Source organism: Oryzias latipes, chromosome 10 (assembly GCF_053564925.1).
Source record: "Oryzias latipes strain Hd-rR chromosome 10, Olatipes_Hd-rR_3.1".
In the NCBI taxonomy this organism is placed as follows: Eukaryota; Metazoa; Chordata; class Actinopteri; order Beloniformes; family Adrianichthyidae; genus Oryzias; species Oryzias latipes.
In genome coordinates, this window is record NC_136246.1 from 15,281,804 (window position 1) to 15,308,282 (window position 26,479).

The 26,479-nt window shown below is 37.2% G+C and overlaps 2 protein-coding genes across 6 annotated transcripts in view; one reads left to right on the plus strand and one right to left on the minus strand.

Annotated features, from left to right (window-relative positions):
* The window catches only part of flrt1b (fibronectin leucine rich transmembrane protein 1b), a 43,353-nt gene extending 25,460 nt beyond the window's left edge, over nucleotides 1–17,893 (minus strand). Inside the window, exon 1 of one of the 2 annotated variants that reach the window (XM_011480039.4) lies at nucleotides 17,754–17,893. The gene's annotated coding sequence lies outside the window, so the exon portion shown is untranslated. Of the gene's footprint in view, nucleotides 1–7,476; nucleotides 8,098–17,753 lie in introns of those variants that run through there. The other variant, XM_011480038.4, reaches the window with a different exon arrangement.
* The window catches only part of macrod1 (mono-ADP ribosylhydrolase 1), a 156,535-nt gene that overhangs the window by 55,249 nt on the left and 74,807 nt on the right, over nucleotides 1–26,479 (plus strand). The window lies entirely within an intron of this gene.

Here is a 26,479-nt window from a genome sequence, read left to right on the forward strand (position 1 = left end):
GAGAATCAGTCGCTTCTCTCCTTTGATAACAGTTTGCAATTTTTAATACGATTTTTTTTCCTGCAAAAACGTGTAGTATTAGCTTAGTTTGTTAAATACTTTTGTTCATCTGTTTTAGCATTTGCTTTTATAAGTGGTAAGTATTTACTATGTCACTTATTTTACAATTTTTATTTAATTTTTTTTAACCTTTTAGCTGTTCTACATGTTTTAGCTCAGTTGGTTAAGTGTAGGACTGGCACATGGGAAATCAGTGTACAATTCCTGGGGGGCCACAATGAGCTTCATCCAGTGTGGGTTCTTGGGCAAGACCCATCATGCTACTGCCCAACTGTGCGGGGGCCATATAAATATTATAAACATGATTTGATTCCTTTCTGAACATGCTTTGAAATAGTAATAAATGAACATTTTTGTGTGACATGTGTATCAGTGCAGGCTGATACACTGTGGCGACCCCTTAAGGGATGTGCAAGAATATGAACAGGAATGGGAATGGGAATAGAAATGTTAGGTTTGAAGGTGTCTTACAGTCTGACTGGGGCAGAGTTCTTGATTTCAGTGTTGAAAGCTGGCAAATCAATTTCAGTAAAAATAGCTGATGTGGTTGTCTTGTCTGTTCAGGTTTGTTTTTGTTTAATCAAATGGATAATCCAGTTGCAGTGCTAAGTCTATGTAACAATGCAGTCAGAGGTCTTGATTTCATCATAAAAGGCGCATTTTGAGCGTTGGGCGAAGCAGGTTTCAGGCCTCCCAGTGCATTGCGGGTGTCACAGCAGGTCCACAGCTCAAATATCGGACCTTGGTGTTGGAGCTCCTCTCATAAGCAAGAGGAGTATCAAGTTTATTAACACATTTTTGGACAAGTGTCATGCATCAAAACAGAGGTAGAGGACGCAAGTTTAATGCACGAATTGTGTTCGGTGCGAATGCAGCAAACAGCCAGCAGCTGTTTGTTAGAGTCCAGCCCTTTAGAGGAAACTTCTGCGGCTCAGACAAAAGGTCAACTTAGCTCTGTGTGAGTCCTGCACCCACTAACCTGCATCCACCTCCCTGTCTCCTCCTGTATTTCAATGGATACTGTGTATACTCAAATAAATTACATAAATCTCTGTGTTAAACTTTAAGAGTGTATATTTTAATGTCTATTTATTAAAAGATTTAAAACAGTCTATTCCAGGTTTTCTGTGGATTGTGTTTTTTTGGAAGCTTGTGAAATCCAAGTGTGAGTTACATAAAAGTTTGATTTCTATGTTAGCTCCGGAAAAGAATACATGGCCACAAACAGCTGACCTACTTAAAACCCTATTTAACGATTGCTTAGATCATTTCTCTGGCTAAAGGATTGTTTGCTTTATTTAAATAAAAAGTACAAATGGATTTATCACTCTGAAATCTACATATGTTTTTTTCTTTTAAAAGGCCATCCTAAGACCATTAACTGGCAACATTAGCCCATATTTAATCTGATTTATGAGCGCGTTCTATATGGATGAAAAAACATGCAAGTGCAGTTTTGTTGCTATTCTAGAAGTGCACCAATACACAAAAGTCCAGACTGAGCCAAACTCTGTTGGTAAGTTCTGTGACTTTATAAAATATATATTTATATGTCTTTTTATTTTGCAGGGCTTCAGTTTGTGCTTTATTAGGATCTTGTGTTTTTTAAGGGAAGTTTGTTGACCATTTACTGTAAATGAGAACTGAAGCAAGTGAGTGTGATGTCACCCAAAGGGAAAGGGTTTTATTTCCGGTACCAACAAAATTAAATGAATTCAATTGCAATTTTTCGTAATACAGACATCAACAGGTTGAAACCAGACGACGTCAGTAAGCAGTGTTTGTTTTGAGTTGGTCTGAGTCAGTGTTCTTATAGCAGCCACTCTCTCCAGTCCACACCCCTACCACTGAAAGTGGGCATGGTAGAATTTGTCAAACGTTTAAAAGGTTTTATGTGAGACCGCCCACTTTTATTGAGGTATCTGATTGGTCAGTTTATAAATTCAATAACTTACAATAAAGAAAAAAATATCAAGAAAAAAAATAGGACTACTGAGAACATGTTAAAAATGTATCAGAGCAAGAATGGTTATTCTGACAGATATAATAATCAAGTAATAGCTGTTTATTTCGCTATAGGAGTCCATGGGGTTTGGCTTCTTGAAGCCAGTGAGTACTTCCTTTCTGGAGTCTGAGGGGGAAGGAGTCATTCAGTCTAGTTCTCTTATACTAGGGGTCCCCAAATCCAGGCCTCAAGGGTTGGTGTCCTGCTGGTTTTCCAAAAACTAGCCTTATTTGATGCTGATTACCTGGATCAGGTGTGTTTAGCCAATCAGGAGCTTTAATGGCAGGCTGGTCAGAAAACATGTAGGACACTGACCCTCAAGGCCTGGATTTGGGGACCCCTGTTTTATATAGTCATTGATGTAGTTGTTGATGTGGTGGGCAGTATTCACACACTAAAGGTTTAGAACCAGATCAAACCCTCCAAAATTACCATTCTACAGACACACATCTTTATTAGGTAATTTTAGGAAAGAAATTTGAAAATAGCAGATTTATGGACAAACATCACAATATAAAAGAGTACCCTAACTGTTTTGATTCAGTCATTTATAGGCTGATTAGCACTGTACCAGGAAAAGCCTTCTGTTCAAATTCTGCTTTTGGCCTTTCTCTGTTGAATCTGTATGTTCTACACATATCTTTTCCTGGGGGATCTGACCTCTTTCAAACATCCAAAAACATGCATGGAAGAATTTAACATATGTGATTGATTCCTGCTCCCAAATCCTTTCAAGCCATTCTTTTTACTAGTAAATTTATGTAATAAACTCACATTATTTTTTAATTCCTAAATAACCTCTGTAACAGTAAAGTTAAAAATGCATGTTTCAATGAAATGTCACTAATTCAGGCCAAAACAAGTATTTAGCATTGTGCAGCCAAGTAATTAGGTTTTCTCTGGATTCAGGTTCTTATTTTTGTTACATTTGTTATCAAGAAAATAATTATTATAAATTTCCTTTAATTTGGAATTCGAACAAATAGGATAGTGAGATAATAAATAATATAAAAGAACAACAATCCTATGGGGGTTTGACTTTTTTTGTTTTTTACAAAGGTGGCCAACTTAAAAGCATTCTAAACCTAATTTCTGCTTTTTTTTTTGCATGGATAGCAACAAGCATGACTGCATGAAAATAATTCTGAACTGTTTTTAATATTGTGGCTGCCAGTAGTTGTGGAGCAACCTAGTCTATTTCCTTGTAGTAAGGGTTGGCCTTGTGTAACAAATACTCGAGACAGAATAAGAGAAAGGTTAACATTTACTCTGATCAGTGCTTATTATGAAGCATATGACCTTTATAATTATTTTTTTAAACCACTGTCAAGGCTTGCAGTTAAATATAGTATGATTGGCCAATCTGACTATTTTTATTCACTTTAACCAATAAAATAATAGCCAAACAGTTTAATCTGAGTGTTTAGGACTGTTTAGTTCTGTCAACAGGTGAAATAAAAATCCACAAATGAAAATATTATAGGAAATAAGAAATCTATTAAGATCATAAGATCCAAACTCATTGTATTATTTTGTTTTAAATAAAAAAATGCAAAAAAATAGAGGATTAATGGCATGTTCCAAACTAACAAATTCAAACATTATTTTAACTATTAAAACCATACTTTTGCATTTCAATTTTCACAATGTATCTCTCTTGTTGAAGTCTACACAGCCTCATTGTCTGAATGTATTTTAATGGAATTGTCACTAGACAAAGCATTTGCTCACATTTACAGTGAATTGGCCTCTAGTGTTAAAAGCCAACCGTACGCTTTTGTTTTAGCAGACAGTCGAGCGATAATCTGGTTTCCTGCCAAAAGCAGGCTCTCTGCTGCTGCAGCACTGTGTACATTGACAAAAACAGATTATTCTGACTGTAATTGTTTGGATCTCAAGGTGACATTCATTTACATCAACACCCCCACCAAGTGTAGATGCAGAGCCATACAAATGGCATCATTAGCCGGCAACCAGATTACACATTGACATCAGGTTCAAATGAGTTTGAGACATTTTGTGTTAGATCATGTTGTAATTGTTTATTTTCTAAAACGACACGAGGAAATGGATTGTTGGATCCTAAACATAACAGTTTATTATTAAGTCTGACAATCATCTTAACTTTCATGGTGTTTATCATAGGCATATCTAGCTTGGATGAAGGAAAATTTGGAAGTATAGATTAAAGTCAATGTCAGGCATTAATTGTACTTTAAATTGACTGTTTTCACCTCTCTTGTGGGGGTCTCATACTTTATGGATCAAGTTTAAAGTGGGTTTCTATGAAGCTGTTTGGTAAAGAATAGGCGGAACTCAACTGATAGACTTTACTCTTTTTATTCCACCTTGCACTTAACCTCAAGTCTGAAAAGATTGGCATTGGAATCATACACATCAGTCCCAATCCTCTGGTTTGAGTCAGCAGCTTTTTCAAGAAATCTTTAAGTGTCGTTAGTGCTTACTCAACAACCAATGTTTTCACATTATTGCTGTAAAAGATTAATATAGTTTGCAACACAAGGGAATTGAAAACTGAAGTAAGGATAACCTTTTATGTTTTGTACATCTCTGCTTACTTTTAATTGGCCTAAATCATGTTTGTTATAAGTTATAAATCTTGAAGGTCAGATTTAGCGGAATATTGAACCCACAGATTAGGAGAGTCATAAATCAATCAGGTCGACGTGTTAGATAAGAGGCGAAAATATCCTGAGGACAGCAGACATTGCTATTACTTAGATGTATGAAGCGCAGTGTTGCTACAGGGAACTGACCCAGTGCCTTGAACATGAACATGCAATCACTCACTGGTAAACTGAACAAACTGCCACCAGGGAAATTGCTCACTGCTGATGAAAATTGCCTCTAAAGTCGCTGAATTGGGATTTTTCATTAAGCAGTATGGAATAAATGGTTTTGTAGAACAAGGAAGAAAGAACACATAGTCTTTAAAAACACACATTGCTCTCTTGTACTTATTGCATGAATAGAGCTATAAAAAAATTGTCTTTCATAAAAATAAACCAGAATGGAGTCTAAACATTGTGAGCGTGTCACATGACCTCCATCCTCACCAGCTCAATGAGACAGCTCCCATGTTTGTTTGACTTTAATTAACAGTTGTACAAAAACTGCATAGCATTTTATGCTATAGGTATAAAAGTTGGTGGTAAATATTTTTTGTCAATACACTAGTTTAAAAAAAAAAATCTCACATCTGAGAGACCGAGGGTGAACTGAATAATGTTGCACATTCATCAAATAATTGACAGGGAGGCACAATGGAACTCAGAATTATGCAACCCGGTTTCCAACCTTAGATTGTGCTCGCTGTTTTCATCCATCTTGAGGATTTAAACTGTAAGCCGTGACTTAAATGTGTTGCTGCTCTCCTGCTCCTCCTTCCACTTCCTTCAGTGTAGTTATTTTTTTTTCTAGTTGCATCAGTGTGCTCACATGTTAAATGGTCGTTTCTTTGTCTAATCCCCTTTGCACTGTTTAGTACAAACACCAACTCTCTAAAGAGGCATTTCTATTTCCAATATTTGGTCTTTCAGCTCATCTTTTTGTTGAAATAGCCAATTATTGTTTGGATTTTTTCTGTTTTGTTCGATCGTTCTTAAATAAGAGTTTTTTTTCTATCTTAAATATACATTTAATCCTGTTTACGTTTCTGTATGAACGTTAAAGTCTTTGAATTTGGTTGTTTATCAAGCATGCAAAGGCATAAAGTAAAATTTGTCTTCTTGAATAAAATGGGTGTTTGAGATGAAAAAGAAAGACTCATCCAGCTAAAGAGATATCTTTCTTTCATCAGTGTAGGGTTGCAGATGAAGGAACAGTAATTACTGCTGCTTTAGCTGCAGAAGGGGAGAGCTCAGCATCTCATCTATGCTGACATGCATCTCAGTGCATTTGCATCAAAAGCTAATGCTAAACTATCACTTCACAGTATGTCTAAAAGAGCATTTGGACCATCATGCAGCATTTCATTTAATTCTTTATGTCTTATTTAAGACTATTTTCCCCGTAAACACATGGTTTAGTCGAATTCTGGAGTTAGAAATGTTTAAAAGTATTATGTTAAAGTCATACAGGCCTGCTCCAAACATCTTGGTATTGGTGTAGAATTACCAAATAACATATTTTTCTCTTCTTCTCTGAGTTTTACATTAACTAGTTCAATCCATATACATTTTCATGGTCAGTAAATACAGCCAGATTTATTTATATATTTTTGTGAACACAAACTGCTGAACACACTCTAATAGTTTTTATTTTAATTAGTTGACAAAATTTAATGTAGAACTTCATCGCCTCTTGTTATTTGACAAACTGAAATATTATTTAACCAAAAGCTGCTTTAAATAGCAAATACAGTCAGGATCTTTCAGTTCAATAAGTACTAATAGAAGTCTGAGATTTTTGGAAATGGAAACTCTTGTTCCCATAAATGTTCAATTTTCAACTGTTTTGCTGTTTCTGAGATGCCTAGTGTGTGGTATTCTGAACCTTTCTCAGTTATAATGTCTCTCAAATAGAGTTATATAAGTAGCGTCTTCCTCCTGCTTTCAGATGGGTGAATGAAAAGAGATCAAAAGGGAGCAGAAAGAGAGTGTCTGCTGCTTTTCCCTCTTCTTTATTCTTGCCACATTCTGTCATGGCAGTTTCCTCTAACTGCATGACTTGCCTTGGATTCTCATCCTCTCTGTCTCTCTCTAGGACATTACACTTTAATCTCGTGTTCTGTGCAGATCTATGTCTTTCTCCTTTGCCCCTCTTTCAGCCTCTTTTTCCCTCTGACTCTCCTCCCTTGTCCATCCATCCATCTTTGCCCTTCTTTTTTAATCCCACGTTCTGTGCTGCTTTGGCCCAGAGAATATCCTTCTAATCTGTGGCTTTAATGTTACGACTGCCACAGAGATTGTGAGCGTGTTTTGTTTGTTTATTTTATTTTTTTGCAGATTTACTTTTGTTGTTTGCATCTTAAGGAGGAGTTTTGCTGTTAAGCATCATACACAACATAAGGCATCAAGTGTGAAGCAATGGAGAGGAGGAAGATGCAGCCTGTTGACGGACTGGCTTTCTTCAGATGAAAGTGCACAAACACCTCAATAAAACGGTCATAAAAAAATCACACACTTGTGCTCACAAAAGGGAGCAGGAAAGACAGATTAGACAAATCTTGCAAGTGGGAATTCTTCATCATCAAAGTGTAATCTCCCACTTTAATCTCGGTCTGTCTGCAACTCTTAGGATTTACCATCTAAATGACATTGTTTTTCTTTTTTACTGCGAAATAGAATGTGCAGCTTTATAATAAACACTACTTTGTGTTTCATTCACCATTTGGGGAGTCAATATTTGAAGCGCAGTGAAGACATATCACGCGCTAAAACAGGTCATACCTCTTTATCTCTTTTCCTCCTCTCTCCTGCTTGCATCCCTCAGGGTGATCTCCGTCATATCATCCTCTCAAGTTAGCAGTTGTTTTCCCTTCTTCTTAGTGGCTCTATGTCCCGGTCATCGGTTTCAACCAGCCGGTTGAATGCGCCGCGTGCAGGCGAGAGGATGCTTGTCCTTATCTCCTACCCTACTTCGTGTTCTAGTGGGATGGTGCGTGGCGACTGATGAGGGGAGATAACCGCTATCCTCGCTATTGGAGTCCAGCTTTTACGCACCGGTTCTGTTTCCTCCAGACCAGTGCGCTCCGCGCGCACTACATCTGCGTCAACTTCACTCCAACTCCGCGGAGGCGCGTCGCTCGCTATCTCCTCACTTCTGTTTCCTCACTCTGCCTCCTCCTGGAGCTTTTGGCGTCTCCCTCAGCAAAAAAATAAAATAAATAATATATATATATTTCAGCTGCAGGTGCGGCTGATCTGTTTCCACTCCCGTGGAAGTCTTCAGGGCGCCTTGGTCTGTTTTATTAAACCAGGAGGGTTTTAACTGCCTGACAGGTGTCGCCTCCAGCGCGCGCTCCGTCCTTTCCCTCTGCTCCTTAGTGCTCACGCGCGCTACTCTCTCTCTCTCTCTCTCTCTCGTCGCGCGTGAATGAATGTGTGTTCTTGGTGTCTGTGTGTGTTGGGAGGGGAGGGTCGTTCTGAGTCCCCACATAGGGGTTCAGCACTAAGGCGCAGCAGTCCCACACGACAAACGTTAAGTCCATTTCCCAGTTGGATTGCTCATATTGTAATTTATTTTAAATTTTTAGGACCTTTCAGATGTAAACTGGGTGGATTCAAACCTTGAGTGCAGTGGCGCCTCCGGAAATGTTCGCAGTGAGGGGGCAGATGATTACAATTAAATTTTTTTGGGGGGGAGGAACACATATATATTCTTTTTTTGAGGTAACTATCTCAGTGTTGCCCAACTTTGCGTGTCACAAAGCCCTGAACTCAGAAAGTCAACAGTTGACCTGAAATCTGAAAGATGTATTCTTTTCAGAATAACAGGCATTTCAACAGCTGAACGAAAATACATGGAAACAACACCAACCCAAAATAAAAAAGAAGTCGATGATAGTCAACTCTTTAAAAATAAAAACAGGAAATGAATACCACTCTACAAAAAGAAAATGCTATCGTTTGTTTTGATCTTTTGTCAGAATAATCAGTCTTGTTCTGTTACCTTTTATTAACACGATTATTAATCCTTTTTTTTCTGTAGTGCAAGTCATTTAAGTTATAAACTGGCCAATGAGATGCCTCAATGAAAGCACGTGGTGTCCGCCAGCTGCACTTCACATGTTCAAAATGTTTGATTGACAGGTTTGCCGGAGCCTGCATTCAGTGGTAGGGGTGTGGACTTCCAACAAGCTAACTCCTGATTGGCTAGACTGGTTGCCGTCTATGTTGATTGTCTCAGACTAATCACTGTTTACTGGCTTCATCTGGCTCTAACATGCATTCACATTGTAATTAAAAGATAAATTAATTGACTTAATTTGGTTGGAGCCAGAAGTAAGTCGTTTTCTGTGGGGGACTTCACACTCAGTCAGTCCAGTTGTCTTGTAAAGTCAATGGTTTTGACAAAAATATTAACCATATCTTCAGGATTTTGACTCCTTGCTTAGGGCACTCATTTAAACACTGGAGCAATAATCTCTGTCACCCAGGATTCCAATGCCATAGGATTGCTCGGCCCAACTCAGCAACATCCTGAAAATTATCAATTGGGTGACGCAAAGTAAAGTGACAGTTTTAAGTTCAATCCATCTGCCAATTAGGAAAAAAAACTTTCTCATAAACCACAAAACACGGCAAAGACACAATTTAAAAATAAAAGTATTTGATTAAAACATGGAGGTTGTAATGAATACAAGACAAAGCAATAAATAAATGTTTTCGACATCAAGCTACATGTTTTTGGGTTTTTTTTTGGGGGGGGGGGTCAAGTTTTGTGATCAATGGAAAATATTGTTTCTTGTGAAACCAGCCTCCAGTGTTTTTTTGAGGAACTTGTGGGTTGGCCCAAACTCAGGAATGGATTGTGGGGGTTTGTTCTTACCACACAATTTTGGAAGAATCCACCTGCCTCAGATAAAATTAGTGGTAAACAGGTGCATTTTAGTAATTGATTTAATTTACCTTTCATGAAAAAAAGTTTGTGTTGCAAAAGGTTTAGGTCAAGAATAAGGCATACATGTGCATGTGTGTGTTTGTGTGTGTGTATGTCAAAGGACGCACACACGGCATCAACTTTTCTTTATCAGATTTTAGGGTCAAAGACAAAGTTCCTCTAGGGCAGATAACTCTGGTTAAATTAATATTGATGTGCTTTAATTCAGTCTTTGTTACCAATGATTTTTTTTATTTGCCTTTGAGGCACACCTCACAATTAATTAGCATTTATTACCTTTGGGTTGTTCTCTCACAGAAGAGTCACTACAGCTCAGCCCTTTCAATGTTGCACACACAGCAACATTAAAGGTAGCTTTTGCTTGCAGATTTTAATCATGCCAGACCCCGGTGCAAATATCACGACACCTCTATGCAGAGAGTGTCCACCGGGCTTCTGCAGTACAGTGCTCTTGTAGAGATGGCCTACTATGATTTAGCCCACGTTATTGTTCTTGGTAGACAATGTAACCCTTAACCTGGTGTTTGAGTCAGATTGTACGTTTGAATCAATCAATATGAAATCGATCTTTACCTTAGAAATCAGTATAGATCTATTAAATCCATAATCCAATTTTTTTTTTGCTTTTTTAAGGCATATTTTCGTTTGGTTTAATTTGTCAAAAAACATTGTTGTCGTGATCAAATAAAAAATAAATGAACATTTAATTGATAGCAATAGTGAATCAATAAATTGATTTATTTCAGTATTTTGGAACTGATACACAGCCCTAATAATCCTTATGATCATTTAAATTAAACTCTCGTGGTTCTAAAAACACATGACATGTATGTAACTCGGCAACACTGGCTCAAACTGCACCATGCTGAATGACCTATTTATAGGGTGACACATCCACATGAATGCATGCTGTTTGGACTATTACAATAAAGTGAAAACCACCCGGCGTTTACATAAGTTTTCAAACAATGTTTCTTAAGACTTCTTGTTCCAGTTTCTGCAGAGTTTATTACACTGCAAGTTTCTGAAGAGCAGGCTTTCTTATATAACTGAGCGGTCATGCCACAGGGCAATATTTGTCTTTTCTTTTTCTTTTTTTTTTTGGTGTTTGTAATTGAGATAGCTATGTGTTGTTTCCCTGGTATGTTATTACAGCACCTGTAGTTCTCTGTAGTTATCCATCAAGGCATCGGTTTAATGACACCATGCTGCCAATTGCTAAGTTAAGCAGATTAAAGGGGTTTTCTAATCCTTGAAAAATAAATACACTTGCACACATAATTGCAGTTTTGCGGAGATCTTTGCGTTCAGCTGACCAAACACCAGCAACACGTTCAGCTGTGATCACTTATTAGACCGCAAAACACAAAATCTGTCTCCAGTCTGCCTGGACAGATTTTCAACTGCTTCCTCTCTGTGACATGCTGACATGTTGGTCACATTGGTTGATTATATTCCTGAGGGGTTTTCTGTGTGTTCAGGCAAATGACAGTGACTACTGGAGAGGATAGCAGCCTGTCATTTCAGAGAACATCTTCATTTGGTGTTGCCTTTCTGGTGGTGTTGGTCATTAACTGGTTTAATTCTGTAGTTTGTTTAAAGGGACCCAAAACATGGCGATAAAGCAACGCTGACTGGTTTTTGTTTTATGTGATATTCTGATACTTAAAAATGGTACATTTCACAGCCTGAAGAAGGACTTTTAGAAAAGCAATTATGGAAGTTCTTGATATTCTTGTATGATTTTATTAGGTCCAGGAAGCGTATATCACAGGTTTGGTGATGTCATTTTCTGCTAAAAAGGTGGGGCTGTCGCTCATTATAATGAGCCCAAGCTACGTAGCCATTTTGTCTTTGAGCAAGACTCATACTTTCCCTTCAACACTAAGGAATGTGTAGGGTGTTCTGGATAAACGCCTTTGCTAATGAACTAAAAATGTAAACATATATGATTGGTCATACACAACAGCACCAAATTCAAAGGAGAAGAAGCAGATGATTTTACAAATGTTAATGTTCAGATACTGCATAATATGAAATGCTCAATCTGAGATGAGAGCCGTGCACATCATGAGAATCTATCATAGTTTATCCCTTATTTGAGAAAAAGCAGGAAAACGTATTTTGACGTTATCTATCCTGTTTTTAAGTCTGAATGCTGAACTGATTAGGAGTAGATTCTGACTTCCTTTACTGATTTTAGATTAAATATACTCATTAAACTGCCACTGCTTCTTATAAGCCCTCGTACATTGACATAATATTTACACTTTATTCAGCGTGAGGTTCTCCAAACATGTAGACATCCAAACCACCTGATGACATACCAAATGAGGATTACGTATTGTCAAAAAGGAGGACGCGTCAACCCTCAACCGTACTGTATTTTTTTTTTTGCTTATTTGACTTCATATACTATGGAAGGCTACAGTTTGTTTTATTGAGATAACAACTTAATAACTTGTTATCACGAGAAAATAACTGTTTTCTCATGACAAGGGAATTAAATTACAGCTTTTTATCTCTAGAAAATGAGTCAAACAAATATTAGCAGACATAGCCGTGGCTTTATATTCCTTATTATTCCTCAAAAGAACCAACATGTCAGTGTTGCTTTGAGATTAATATAAAAATGTTAGGAACTCCCTCCAAACAGCAACATATCAGCTATGTGATTAGGTTACCAGAACAGTCCAAACTTCCACAGAGGCATAGAAGGAACATTTATTTGGTTGACCTAAAGTTACTTTCACACCAATCTTGCTCCAGCCTTTTTCTTTCACAGCTCCATTCTGATTTAGGAAAGAGTCTGTGTAATATAATTCCAGCACAAACCGCAATTTTTAATTTATCCTCTAGATTTAGATTTAAATTTAGATTTATTTCAAGCAGAAACAACAGAAAAAGGAATGCATTCCTTTCTTAACAAAAAAAATGACAAAATAATGATATGCAGACATTAACTTCAAAACGGCATTTTCATTACAATCAACTTGAGGGATAAAAATGAGTGTGCTTTACATAATGGAAAGTGAACTTAGATTTTCCGTTTGCATAATCTACTTTCTTTCTGTCTCAGCTTGAAAGGGAGTGGGCAGAAGAAACCTTATACTCCCACCTCTGTCCAGTTATTGTTAGATCCCTTTTAAGGTTAGTACTTACAGTTTAGACATTTTGAGTAGAATATGCACAATCTTTACTGTATGTTTTAACGCTTTTTATAAATAAAGTTTGAATGATAAGTTTGATAACAAGCACTCGGGTATACATATATACTGTGTACACATACACACGTAAACATATCCTCACTATACATATCACTAACACCCCAGAATGATCGACAAATCTATACGAGCTCATATATTGTAAAATTATGTTCTTTTTATTGTTTTTAAATGTGTAAATAGTAGTACAAATGTTATGCCCCGTGCTCAGTCTTTCATGATTTTACTCCACACACCGACACACAAAAACTTTGTTTTTGGTTCTCACCATCTGAATTTTAAATTCATAACATTTCCTAAATATATAAGTTCCTACTCGTGCAATAAACAGTTTTGGAATATTGGAAGGGAGTTTGGAAGGAATTGTATAAGGTCGTATAATTTAAGGATTTCAGACTGAAAACCCTCTTCTGTGGTCACTTTTTCACCACTTCCGTGAATTAAAAGGGACGCCACTACCAAATCCAAGTCTCTGATTGGTCAAAGTTAGATCTGGTTTAACTTTCAATGCGTGTTCAAAATCTGCGCATTTTGTAAATAGAGCCACAAAACTGTCTCAAAAATGTGTAGCTATGTGTAAACGCAAGAGTTTTAAACATGGAAAGCCTCAAAATGGCTATATACTCCTGTTTACATAAACTTTTGATTGGAAATAGCCTCTTGAACAAGGGTTGCTTAACAGTGACAATGTTACAGATGCTCTGTGGGTCGAGGCTATGGACCTTTGGACTCACTGATGTTTTCTATCTTGATGTTCTTTTCAACTTCATGAACACAGAGCTTGCTAAGCTTCAAGTCTTTTCATTTTACTGCAAACAAAAAATGCAGGGACATGCTGGAACAAATGAGTTCACCTGATGTGTGGGTGGGATTTAATTGTGCACTAAGAATCGAACTCAAACAGTCTAAATTTGTAGAATTTGACTAAATGTTGTTGGCACCAAGCTGTTGAGTTTCTCTTTTGTCTAGCGTAACATTTACAGGGACGTCTTTGAAACAATACCTGACATAATGTCAGGTTCTGTTATAAGGGGAGGGGTAATTAAAACAGAAAAGAACAGTTAAATATGTCATTTGTACTATAAACTTCAGTTCTGCTTTTTCCTAAAAATAACTAAATATTCATTGATGGTTTTTTTGGTTTCTTCTTGTCTAAAATGTAATTATTATTTTTTTTAAATAAGTTAAAAACTATATACTGTTATCCCCGTAAGTGCACAACCTTCAAATCTGCAAGTGATTAGCAGGATAATTTTCTTCTCTAGTTACTTTAAAACAACAGTCATTCAAATTTAAAAAGACCTATACACACACCTATGGACTTGTCACAATGGTACTGTAGACGACTTTTAAAGAGGTTTTTGTTAAATTCCAAAGGGTTTTGGGCTTTCACATTCAAAACTCTCGCGTTTCAACTTTCTACGATTGCAGCCATTGAAGGCACATTGAAAGTTTAACCATTTGAACTCTTTAACCAATCAGAGTCTTGGATTTGGTAGTGACGTACGGATGACGTCCCTTTTAATTCACGGAAGTGCTAACCAGTTGGAAATTGATCCTAAAAAAGATATTCAAAATTTGTGCCCGGCGGGAATAATATACCACCAAGCCTTTCATATATTAGAATCACATATACAGTGGTGGACAAAATTTCTTTCTTTCTTCAACCCCTCAGTTGAAGAAAGAAAGTCCACAATGCTCACTTAAATGACCTAAAACATTCAGAAGTAACAATAAAGTAAAATTTATTGAAAATTTAATAATAAAAATCAGCCATTACTTTTGAGTTGTTGATTTACAGAATTATTTTAAAAAAAACTAATGAAATAGGGCTGGACAAAAATGATGGTACCCATAACTTAATATTTTGTTGCACAACCTTTTGAGGCAATCTCTGCAATTAAACGGTTTCTGTATTTGTCAATGAGCCTTCTGCACCTGTCCACAGGTATTTTGGCCCACTCCTCATGAGCAAACTGCTCCAGTTGTCTCAGGTTTGATGGGTGTCTTCTCCAAATGGCATGTTTCAGCTCCTTCCACAGATGTTCAATGGGATTCACATCTGGGTTCATAGAAGGCCACTTCAGAATAGTCCAACGCTTTTCTCTTAGCCTTTCTTGGGTGTTTTTGGCTGTGTGTTTTGGATTGTTGTCCTGTTGGAAGACCCATGACCTGCGACTGAGACCAAGCTTTCTGACACTAGGCAGCACATTCCTATCCAGAATGCCTTGATAATCTTGAGTTTTCATTTTACCTTGCACAACTTCAAGGCACCCTGTGCCAGATGCAGCAAAGCAGCCCCAAAACAGAACTGAGTCTCCTCCATATTTCACAGTAGGGACAATGTTCTAGTCGTTGTAAGCTTCATTTTTGAGTCTACGAACATAGAGCTGATGTGCCTTACCAAAAAGCTCCAGTTTTGTCTCATCTGTCCAAAGAACATTTTCCCAGAAGCTTTGTGGCTTGTCAACATGCTTTTTTGCAAATTCCAGTCTGGCTTTTTTATGATTTCCTTTCAACAGTGGTGTCCTCATTGGTCGTCTCCCATGAAGTCCACTCTAGCTCAAACGACGACGAATGGTGTGATCTGAAACTGATGTACCTTGATCTAGGAGTTCACCTTTAATGTCTTTGGAGGTTGTTCTGGGCTCTTTGGATACAGTTCAAACTATCCGTCTCCTCAATTACTAATCAATCTTCCTCTACCGGTCACGTCCAGGGAGGTTGGCTACTGTCCCGTGGGTCTTAAACTTCTGAATAATATGTGCCACTGTGTTCACAGGAACTTCAAGCTGCTTAAAGATGGTTTTATAGCCTTTACCTTTACGATGTTTGTCCATAATTTTGTTTCTAATGTCCTGGGACAATTCTCTCCTCTGCTTTCTGTTGTCCATGTTCAGTGTGGTTCACACCTTTTCACCACAGAGCATTGTGACTATTTGTCTCCCTTTAAATGGGCAGACTGACTGATTATGGGTTTGAAAACAGCTGTGATGTCAATTAAAGGACATACCTGAGTTCATCATGACCCCCCTGGGCAATTAGTTAACAGTCTTTTATGGAGGTACCATCATTTTTGTCCAGCCCTATTTCATTATTTTGTTTTTTTAAATAATTCTGTTAATCAACAACTCAAAAGTAATGGGTGATTTTGATTATTTAATTTTCATACATTTTAACTTATTGTTACTTTTGAACGTTTCAATTCATTTCAGTGAGCATTGTGGACTTTCTTTCTTTAACTGAGGGGTACCAACAATTTTTTCCACCACTGTATGAGACCTGTGAAAGAAAAAGCCTCTTCCAGCTGTGGGTGGCAGACTAGTAGAAAAAGAAGAAGAATCCCCTATCTGCCCGTCCAGAATGGGCTAATGGCCAATTGTAGAACCCGCGTTTAGCATGTTCTTAAACGAGTATCACATGTTCGGTGTGTACGTAACTTCACACTGCTTTTCCCAGGAGCTAAAAAAAACAGTGCTTAACAATACACTATTCAAAGCACAGGTGCAAGGGAATTAAGGAAAGCATTCATTTGATCCCAAATGGCTGTTTATAAAAAAAACCCTGAGATCCATATATATATATATATATATATATATATATATATATATATATATATATATATATATATTTATTTAGTTTTGCTTCCTGCATTGTTTGTTCATTGCTCACATTGGAATGAACGTCTGCCTGTAAGTGCTCCATTGATTCAGGAATTAGAGAGATTCATATTGCCACTTTAATCTGTTTTTCTCTTATGTCTTGTTAGGTCAATGTAATTTAATTGTGTGGTTCTTTCTGTTCAAAAGTTATAATTTTTTTCAACATAATGCAACATTAATTAATCTCAGATAAAGTTAGAATGATGTCATCTTTGTGTCAGAAGCTTCTGGCACTTGCAAACTGATTGACATTCCAAAGTGGACCAACTAAATGATGAGAAATTAAATGACTGAAAGAGGCATAATGGGGGTTATGACAAGTGAGCAGGAGGTGGAGAGGGGAGCAGCAAAGGGAGGAATACACAAACAGGTTGCACTGGGGCCTGGGGAATAAGGTGGGGAGGAGGGAATGGGGAGCACGGAAAAAGAAAAATAAGATGGTGCAACAGAGAAGGTGGTCATGGAGGCGCGTTTAACACAACTGAATGTAAAGTAAATAGATCTCATTTTTACAGAATCTTAGTTAGGGGTGTTATGATTCAATTTAACAGTTTGATTTACATCATAATTTTTGTTGATGATACGATTCATGGTCAATATTGGTACATTTTGAACGATCTAATTCGATCCGATTCACTGACTTAAAATCCATCCAGGACATCTGTAGCCAAAACTCCAACCAGTGTGACTCAGAGATAAATACCTGATGCTGAGCAGTACAGGTGAAGTTCTCCAGATTCTTTGTTGTTATCCCAAGATACTCAAGTTTAAAATAAATACGTGTACAAACAAACAAGTAAACAAGAACTAATGTCAAATCCATTCACATTTTAGTTTCATGAAGTTCCTCAATCCAAATAGTGCTTTCCATTATCAATTTTCATCAATTAATTTCATTTAAAACATTTTATGTTGATTTCGGTCAGTTTGATTAACAATTTGCCTCAGACAGATCGATCTGGTTGGATTGTGGGAATATACTTTGATTCATCGATTCATCATTACACCCCTAATCTTTGTAGAGAGTCCCAAACATACACACAGACCAAAATAAGGACAATCTTTAGTCAAGCTGCCTCAGAAGGCTCTTAATATTGTCCATTTTATCTTCATAGCTTGTTCAGCTTCTTCCGGTTTTTAAGAGTCAGCTTCTGTCTGTCACTGATCCATCCATTTTTCCACCCCCCACCCCCTTTCCCCTGGAGTTTCATTACATACCTCCCAAGAAAGAAATGCACTCCATTCTGTTGTTTTATGCTCCTTTCAAATTTAGTCCAGCTTCTGTCTTCTCCACCCCTCAAGTCTCTTTCACTTCGTCTTCCTCTCACACTCACTTACTCACCCTCCATCACCCTGTCCTCTCTCTCTATCTCTCCCCTCGCCTGAGCCTCTCCTCCGTCCCCCGACACCTCACGCTCTCCACCTCCTCTTTCTTGTCAATTTACCCTCCCCTCTCCCCTCCCTCTTTCTCTCTGAATGTAGTTGTATAACTTATCGCCCTGATCTGTTCGCTACTCGATAATTGGTGTGTCTTGGCAGCAGATGCAGGCACGCTTTATTTAACAGCTCAGTATTAGCTATTCCAATTAGTCATCTAATACCAATAAGAAGAGGAAACTGTGGCCTTCATGTTTTAAGCGCCATGGGAGAAGGGTGTTGTGTGTTTTTGCGTCTGCCTGTGCAGTAACAGCGGCCGGTGCACGTGTGCGCGCAGACACACACACAAACACACACACACACACACACACAGACAGTTGCACCCAGTTCACATGTAGGTTTTAGCAGATGGTGAAACACTTTCCCTCGAGTATGACATTAATCTACATCTCTCTAATTAACTAGGTTTCAGTAACAAACCTTTGGGCTTTGACGTTGCCATGGTTACCCAAACACTGAACAGTGACTGTCTGCATTTGTATGTGCGGCTCCTAGCGAGGGAAATGTTTGTGCTCCATCTTTTTGGTGTTCTCACCATTGTACTCTTACACCCGCCTGTGTTTGCTCCTTGTGTGTGTGTGTTTCTTTTCACATGAATGTGTGCGTGTGAGAGGAAGACCGCAGTTGTGCCACTGCGTGATTGTGCATGCACACGGGGATATTAGTTGCTTTGATGCTTTTTTTCCCCATAGGGCTCAGAGGCTGGTTCTAACTCAAGCACCTATGTAACTGCAGAGTAGCATTAAATGGGATCATTACACTTTTATCAAAGGTCTATTGTACCCTGCAGAAGACTATCTTAATAACTGTAATTCCATAAATAATGATTACATGGGAGATTTTCAATTAAAAAGATGTGACAAATTAAAAAGAAATTACGCATCCATGACGAAAAGACATAAAAGGAACATTTGGATTTACACTTCCTCTGCTAGATGTTTGTGACTTGAAGCAAAGACACGGAAAAGCATTTGGAGAGAAAACTTTGATTTTTTTATACCCTGGGCTCTATTTCAGTTTTTATTTTGCAGAAAAATGGTGGTTGGCACAGAAATCTTTTGCAGTAAGTGTCATGTTCAACGAGAGGCCCATAACAGGCAGCCATTGTAACAGCTGGAGTTTAAAAGCAAAAGAATACCATCAAGAAGGTGGAAATGCTTGTATTTGCAATGGAAAGGTGCGTCATTATGTTGTTATACAAAAAGATCAGCAGAGAAATTTGGCAATTTTTTCAAGTTTCGTTTCTTCTAGTCTCTGTTCTTTCATTATCTTTAGTGTCTGTACTGTCTGTACCTACTGGAGATTTTTTTAGCGTTGAGATTTTAACAAAAAAGTGAGATTTTTTTTTTTTTTTTTTGCAGACATAATTTAAAACTGCAAGACATTAAATTGCACCCGCAGCAATAACATTTAAACTGCTTAGAAAAAGAGCAGGAAGAAGAAATTACAAATTGCCAAATGGATGAGTCATTAGAGACCCATTTCTATTGCATTTTAATAACATCAAAAAATTGCACCTTTAAACCAGGTCTCCTGCAGATCCCTCACATTTTAACACATCGTCTGGCCATGTTTATACCAAACTGCCTGCTGCAAACACAGAAAGAGTCTGATTATTTTTATGCAATGAAGGACTATTCTATTCCTCTTTTGTTAACTGTGGTTCTACTAATCACTGTTATATTTAAATTAACATGTATGATAATTGCTGATGTCACTGTGTATTGGGGTTTAAATCAGATGCATGTCTAAACTGTAGAATACAGGGAGTATAAATAAAAATTTTAGTCGTTAAAAAAAAAAAACTTTTTCAATGGAAACTCATTTTTTGTAACAATATCTGATTTTACCAAAAGGATCCAAAGATCCGATTAATGCAACATGATTTTTAACATTTAGCGTTGAATGTAAAATAGCTTCTGCCTTTCAAAAAAGAAACGTCAGTTTAAAACAATGCTTTATTGTGACATGTCGAACCCTCAGATGCTTGTTTTTTAAACACCCAAAACTACTTCCTAGGAGTAGATTTTACACCAAAAAGTAACACGTTTCATGAATGAAATTTATTTTTTAACCTTGTCTACATCAATTTAGTATTCTGTGGGTAAAAATCTCACTCTGCTGTAAAATGTACAGCAGTGTGACAGTGATGACAGTAATGATTATAAACTTCTATTGATTCCAACTCCCCCTTCTATTATCCCCCTTGTATTTCCTTTACTCCCCATTTTCAACCTTTCTTTTGTTGCCTTTACCCCCCACCCCCCTCTCTGACTTCTTCCGTCCTCTTCTTTTCCTGTCCAGCAAGAAACAATTACAAATATAATGAATATAAAAATAAATAAAGTTTAGCCTAAGTTACTAAAGGGGGTTTATGCAAATATACACCTTGTGAATCAGACGATTCATAACCCCATGTTGTAAACAGTAAAATATGTCCAACACAAAACGCCTTCAGCGCTGATCTGTTTGCTCAGCTTGTGGACAGGACAAGTTAAATAAAAATATACAGCAGTAGTTTTTGGCTTGCTACATCACAAATCTGTAATAAAAGGAACTAACGCTGATATTTGCAGTATATCCCTAATCATATGCAAAAAATTAATCATTATTGGGTAAAAAAAACATTGTTTGCTCAAAAAAATATGGGACAAACTCTTTTTGACATATTAGCATTAATAAAAAAGGATTCTAATAGAACAGAAAGAAAAGAAGGATTAACAAGACTGTGAAAATGTTCATTTCTGTCTGAGAAAAGTGTATAAAGTGTGTCGCGAGGGCTTTTACATACTTATAACATCTATAATCCTGTTTAGTAGATTTCACCTATTGCAGTTTTTTAAAATTATGTAACCCTGGCAATATACGAGAGACTATTGTGGCGTAATTTCCACGCTAAGGCGCCTTCGTTTTTCCGAATAACGTCTTATATTTCGGAGTGCCTTATATGTACGTAGATTAATTTTGGTTGTGTTTACTGATGTTGAAGTGATTTTGAGAGGAACACTGTGCTCTGTCAAAATGTCTGTTTTTTGTACGAGTTGCAAAGGAGGCCAGGTGTGATTGTAAATACGCTAAGGTGGCTAACGTGTAGCGGTGTTGGGCATAGTCACAGCAGCATTAGTCTTAGCAGTATCAGGGATTTTTTAATGTGTTGCAAACAAGGTTGGGAGTTACAAGTATTGTGAATATGCTAACGCTTCTAACGTGTACCGTGTCACAAACAAGTTCTAGAATTACTGTGACTTTATTACGCAGTTAATAAAGTCTGACTGACAGACTTATCTCTGACTCTTTTGTCTCTCTTAATTCGCCTAATAGTTTGATGCACATAGTTCAAAAATAGACCAATTATTGACAGTGTGCCTTCAAATACAGTGTACTGTTGAGTGTAAATAATAAATGTTTTGCACTCTTGTTTTAGGTGTGCTGTGGTCTGGGGCATGTATAGCAAAGCTAAAAGAGCTTTGAAAAACATAAACCTGCAAAGGATTCCCCTTTCTTAAAGTGTATTAAAAGCAGCCTTCCAGCATAATTGAAATGAAGAAAAGAAAGTTGCGCTCTTTTCCAGAGGTGAATGTACTTTCAACACATCAGTGTGAGCCTCAAGATTCATTCTTTGAACTCATCCTATACTAAACGTATCATCTCTATATTTTTCTAACTTGGTACCAGCTTTCTGTCATATTGCAGTTAAGTACCAGAGACAGCTGCACTCCTACAGAGAAAGCCAAGAGGCTCATTTTTAAGTTGTTTTGATAGGTTTTTTTCCCCAAAGGAATCAACACTGAGCCACTTTCTCTTGTAGGTGTTGCTAGTTGCCTCACAAGATTACCTGCAGTTTTGAGCTCTCACTGGACTGCAGTCCCGTTTCTCTAATGCATTGATGATAGAGTCAGCCACGGGCACCCTTAAATGCACCCAGCCATTCTGCTGCACTGTTACGTCATGAAATGTGGACCCATCTTTAACATTTGTTTGCATTATTTTGCTTATTTCTTCCGCTTCTTCGCTTTGTTTGACTTTTATTCCAAAAAATATGAAGATCGATTTTTCAAGTATTAAGAGCTGCATCCAGAGTCTATAGGCTACATTTGTTTACATTTGGATGGTCTGTATCTACAGCAGCTGATACCTTTTGTTTAAAACATTGTTAAAAAAGCTCTAGCTGCTTTTTTTTTCTTTCGGTGATTGTTTTATCCTCTTTTTCTTGATAATTTTCATAGTTCTGGTTGATTGACCAAAAAAGCTGGAGTTTTTTGGCCTTAAAAAGACATTAATGTACTTAAAGTTCTACTGGAACAACCAACTTAGGGTTGAAGACGCTCCCTGAGGATTTGGTTTTTTTTTAACATGTTCTTATGGCATGATTGAGGACATATATACAGAAAATTAAGATTAAAATAGCAGTTTTTGAGTATTTCTTTGTTTAAATTGTTAAGACTGAGGGGAAGACCAAAAAAGGACATTGGAAAAAAAGCTTATTTGTGACGTAGAAAATGCACTGAGCTGGCCACAAACTCCCTGCTCGGCTCCATTCCAATGGATCCACTTGCAGACAAATAGATCCATGAATGTCTTTGTTTTTTTTTTGTCTGAGCTGGGATCTGGATCAAAACTGTAATGCTGGATAGCTCCGATATTGCTTACCATTTAGTCAGATGGGACAAATGTAGAGGGTTCAGGGTTGCTGTGTTTGTGTTTTTATATACCTTCACAGAGGAAGTGGGAGCTCACAAGTTGTGAGAGAAACACTGTTAAGAAAATGTATTTCCATACTCGTTATTTTCTATTTATTTATTTATTTAAAACCCTTTTGAGTTTGTCAGTTTAAATCCTATTATCATAACAAATCAAAGTTTGGAGGCATACTGACTATGTATGACTGTCTACTCGTAATCACGTAGTTTAACATTGTTGTGGTTAGTCTTTTAGGTCATAGAATTGTTAGACACTAAATTCTTTGTTTTTATTAAATAACACCCGGATGCACAAACAATTGTCTGGAGCTGTGAGGAGGAGCTGAACTCTTTTGTGTGTCCAAAATGGTATAACTGATTGTGATTTTCCATTGCACCTTCAGTGTGTTTTCAGATTGATTGTGACCATTGTCTGTCCTCTGCTTGCTTGCAAGTAAAAGTTTTTGACTCTAGAGTCTTGTTTTTTTTTTTTTTGTATGTCTGAACAACTGGGTACAAACTACCAGAATTTCTTTACAGTTCTTTTCCTGACAGACAGGATAAGGTAAAGAAAACAATAGCGGAGCTGGTTAGGTTGATATTGCAGGTCAATTGTGCATTTTGTGGTACAAGCACCGAATCTAGCAATGGATGTACCCTACCATGAGAAAAATCCAAAATGGCAGCCTTTTGTAAACATGGCGGCCATACACTTAATTGTTACAAAAATATCAAATTTCTATTTGCCGCAGTCTCATAGTTTTCGTAGCCTTTTTGTTGTCCACATTGAATGTTGGGTGTGTTTTTTTTTTCCTGTATCACATGTGGATGAATTTCCTAAGATGTCTGGAATAGAATGGAACGATTGATTGTAAACTCATTAAAATAAGAATAGTAAAACTTGGCTGACAGAGAAACAGCTGCTTCGCTGTGATTAGTACTGATGTCCTTCCATTTTTCATATGGCTAGAATAGGGCTTAACCTTGCTGGTTAAATCCTAGCAACATTACTGTAGTCTAAAAATATTAACAGCCACATCAAATCTTGTAACTTGACTGACAAAAATCACCAGAAACTGTTAAAAACCCATGTAATAATCGGGGCAATTAGTTACAGCAAAGAAGTGCATACATTTTTCAACAAAAAGCAAAAATCATTCCAACTTTCTGACAGCATTATAGATAAGAACTCTTCCGAAGTCTCTCCACAGGAAAAAAATCTCCCTCTGAGATGTGGGAGGTGAGCTGTTGCGAGAACAGAACAATCTACCACTGGAGGAGACAGCAACCATTAAAATATCAGCTGCTGGAGAGTTATGTCAAAAAGAATAGCCCTTTTCATAGAATTGGGGAAGAAAAGAGGAAAAAATGAACGAGAAGCAGCTACACTACAGAACCCTAACAACTTAAATGATTCAGTGACACCTTCAGAGCGCAAAAACCTGCAGACCTCAGAGAACTAAAGCAATTTTATAAGCAAGACACAGTCAAAGAGATTTATTCTTTAACAAAATAATTTTGTATTTCGTTTTAGATTTTTATCAGGCTGTTGTGTAGCACTTAATATGGCCAGATGTTTCTCATTTTCACCTTAAAAAAAAAATCAGAATTTATCAAAATGTTTACTATTTATGGACCAAACAACAAAAGGTAGATAAAATCCCTCAAAGTTTGATGTTGCTTCAAAGTAGGTCAGTTTTTTCCAGCTGTGTCTTAAGTCAACAGTGTCTTTCTAGTCACAGCCTCCTTTGGGCATCAGACTGCCTCCCTAATGTCTATCCCAGAATTCTTTATTCTTCTATGTCCTTGGTTCTTCCTCATTCATCGGAACACCTAAATGTTGATCATGTGTGCGGAGGATCCAACACGACAGTTCTATTCACACTTCCATCTTCTCAGAAACGACTTTTATTTGTTTTTAAAGTGTAGATTGGTTTTAGGTCACCTTGACATGATTTGTTTGTTGAATCAAACCCACATTTTCAGACGCTTTTCCTTCGCCTCATTGAGGCGGTTGGGTGACGTAAGACTTGTTTCTTAACTCTAACACGTCACCTTTTGAAGCTGCGTTTCCCCCAGCAACAACTGGCAGCAGAGAAAAGACATGAAAAAAGAATAAATTCTCTGTTCCTCGACCCTCTAAAGGAGGGTCTTACAGACTGATGGCAGCCTTGAAAAACAAATGGTGATAACAATTGCAAATAGGCACTTTTGAAGTTTTTGCTCTTTACTGGGAGAGTTTTATTTCTGTCTTTGCTTTTGTCTTGTTTTTATAGAAATGTTGTATTACAGGTGGACAGGAAAAGTGGGTTAGATAGCAGGGAAATGATAGGCACTGAGGAAATAGCATGCACCAAAGACCCAGCTGGCCAGGTGTGAAAGAGAAACTCTGCTACTGAGAGCATTTTCATCCAGAGGGGTATCAGCCCTAGACCACTCAGCATATGGGTTGCCCCGCAACACTTCTTTCTTTTCCATTTTTTTTTATTCACCCACACATCCGTTGTGGCATTGTGTTCAGTTCTAGCAGGCAGCTCCACAAAGCTGTATTTAACCTGCTCTGAATCAAACTGTGGACGAACGCAGCAAAAAGAAATGTTGAATCGAGCAGTTACCTGCCTACCTGAAAAATAACACCCACCTCATGTGGGCAATTGAGGTTTACTCGATCTGTTGGGTCTAACTTTACCTTTGTGAGAAGATTACTAACTGCTAAACTTGTTTTTGGGAAGTTTCTTTGAAAAAGCTGATAGAAATTGTTGATGTAGAATTTTAAATTTTGAATAAAGCCATGAAAATACAACAGACATGGAAGAGATGGACAAACCGTGTGGTCATATGACATGTGCTTGTTAGACTAATTTGAAACCATTTTTTCAGCTCTGCAGTTGAAGAAATCTTGGTTGGATTAAACTTAGCTGAAAATTAGAAGTAGGAGTGACAAAGAAAGCTATAATTGGTTGAAGCATGCTCAATAAGATCTTTTGAAGCTTTCAAAAGGTATCTATTCTCAATTATAATTCTGTATTTGAATGAATAAACTTTAAAAAATGTACAGTACCTCCTTTATAAACTCCTGAGATGGTAAATCTAATTTACCGTCTCAGGAGTTGTGTAATGCCTGGTTTATATTTCATAACTATTGGCCATTGCATCAATCATATTGCCTCCCTTCTGCAATCGTGTGGTCTGGTTCATACCAAGTCTGGATGGTTTCGCTTGTGACCGTCCGCGATGACTACAACAAACTTCTGAGTGGTGTTTTTGCTTTACCTTACTTTACATCTTACTTTACAAGATTGTCTCCAGGGTTTCAGTGGTTTAGTATTTCATTTAAAGGGATATATAGGAATCTTTGAGATACTGAATATAATAAAGTTTCTTTTTCATGTGCAAAATTTTTCAGATAATGCTTAATTCTATAAGAATAAGTTTGTGGGTAATTTTTGGTGCAGTAATGACAAGGTAGGTGGTTCGTCAGATTTTAATTGTATCTTAAAAGTCTCAAAACATACCTATACTTTAAAAATTAGAAGTTACATTTGAAATGATTCTGTTTCTAATTATTCCTAACAGTTACATTTAAAATGATTTGCCACCTGCTCCATGACACACACCTGAAGTTGTAGTTGCATTTGAAAGTAAATATGTAGTGAAAATGTTGTGTTCCTTTACTTTGTGGAACTGAAATTATAATGTCTACCCCATATTGTACTCAGAATGCTGTAATAGTGTTCTTTTCATCGAAATCCTGGAACAGTAATTTTCTGGATCAAGTTTGCTCCGCCATTGTGTCTTCTAATCGCTCAAAATGACTATAGGTTAAAT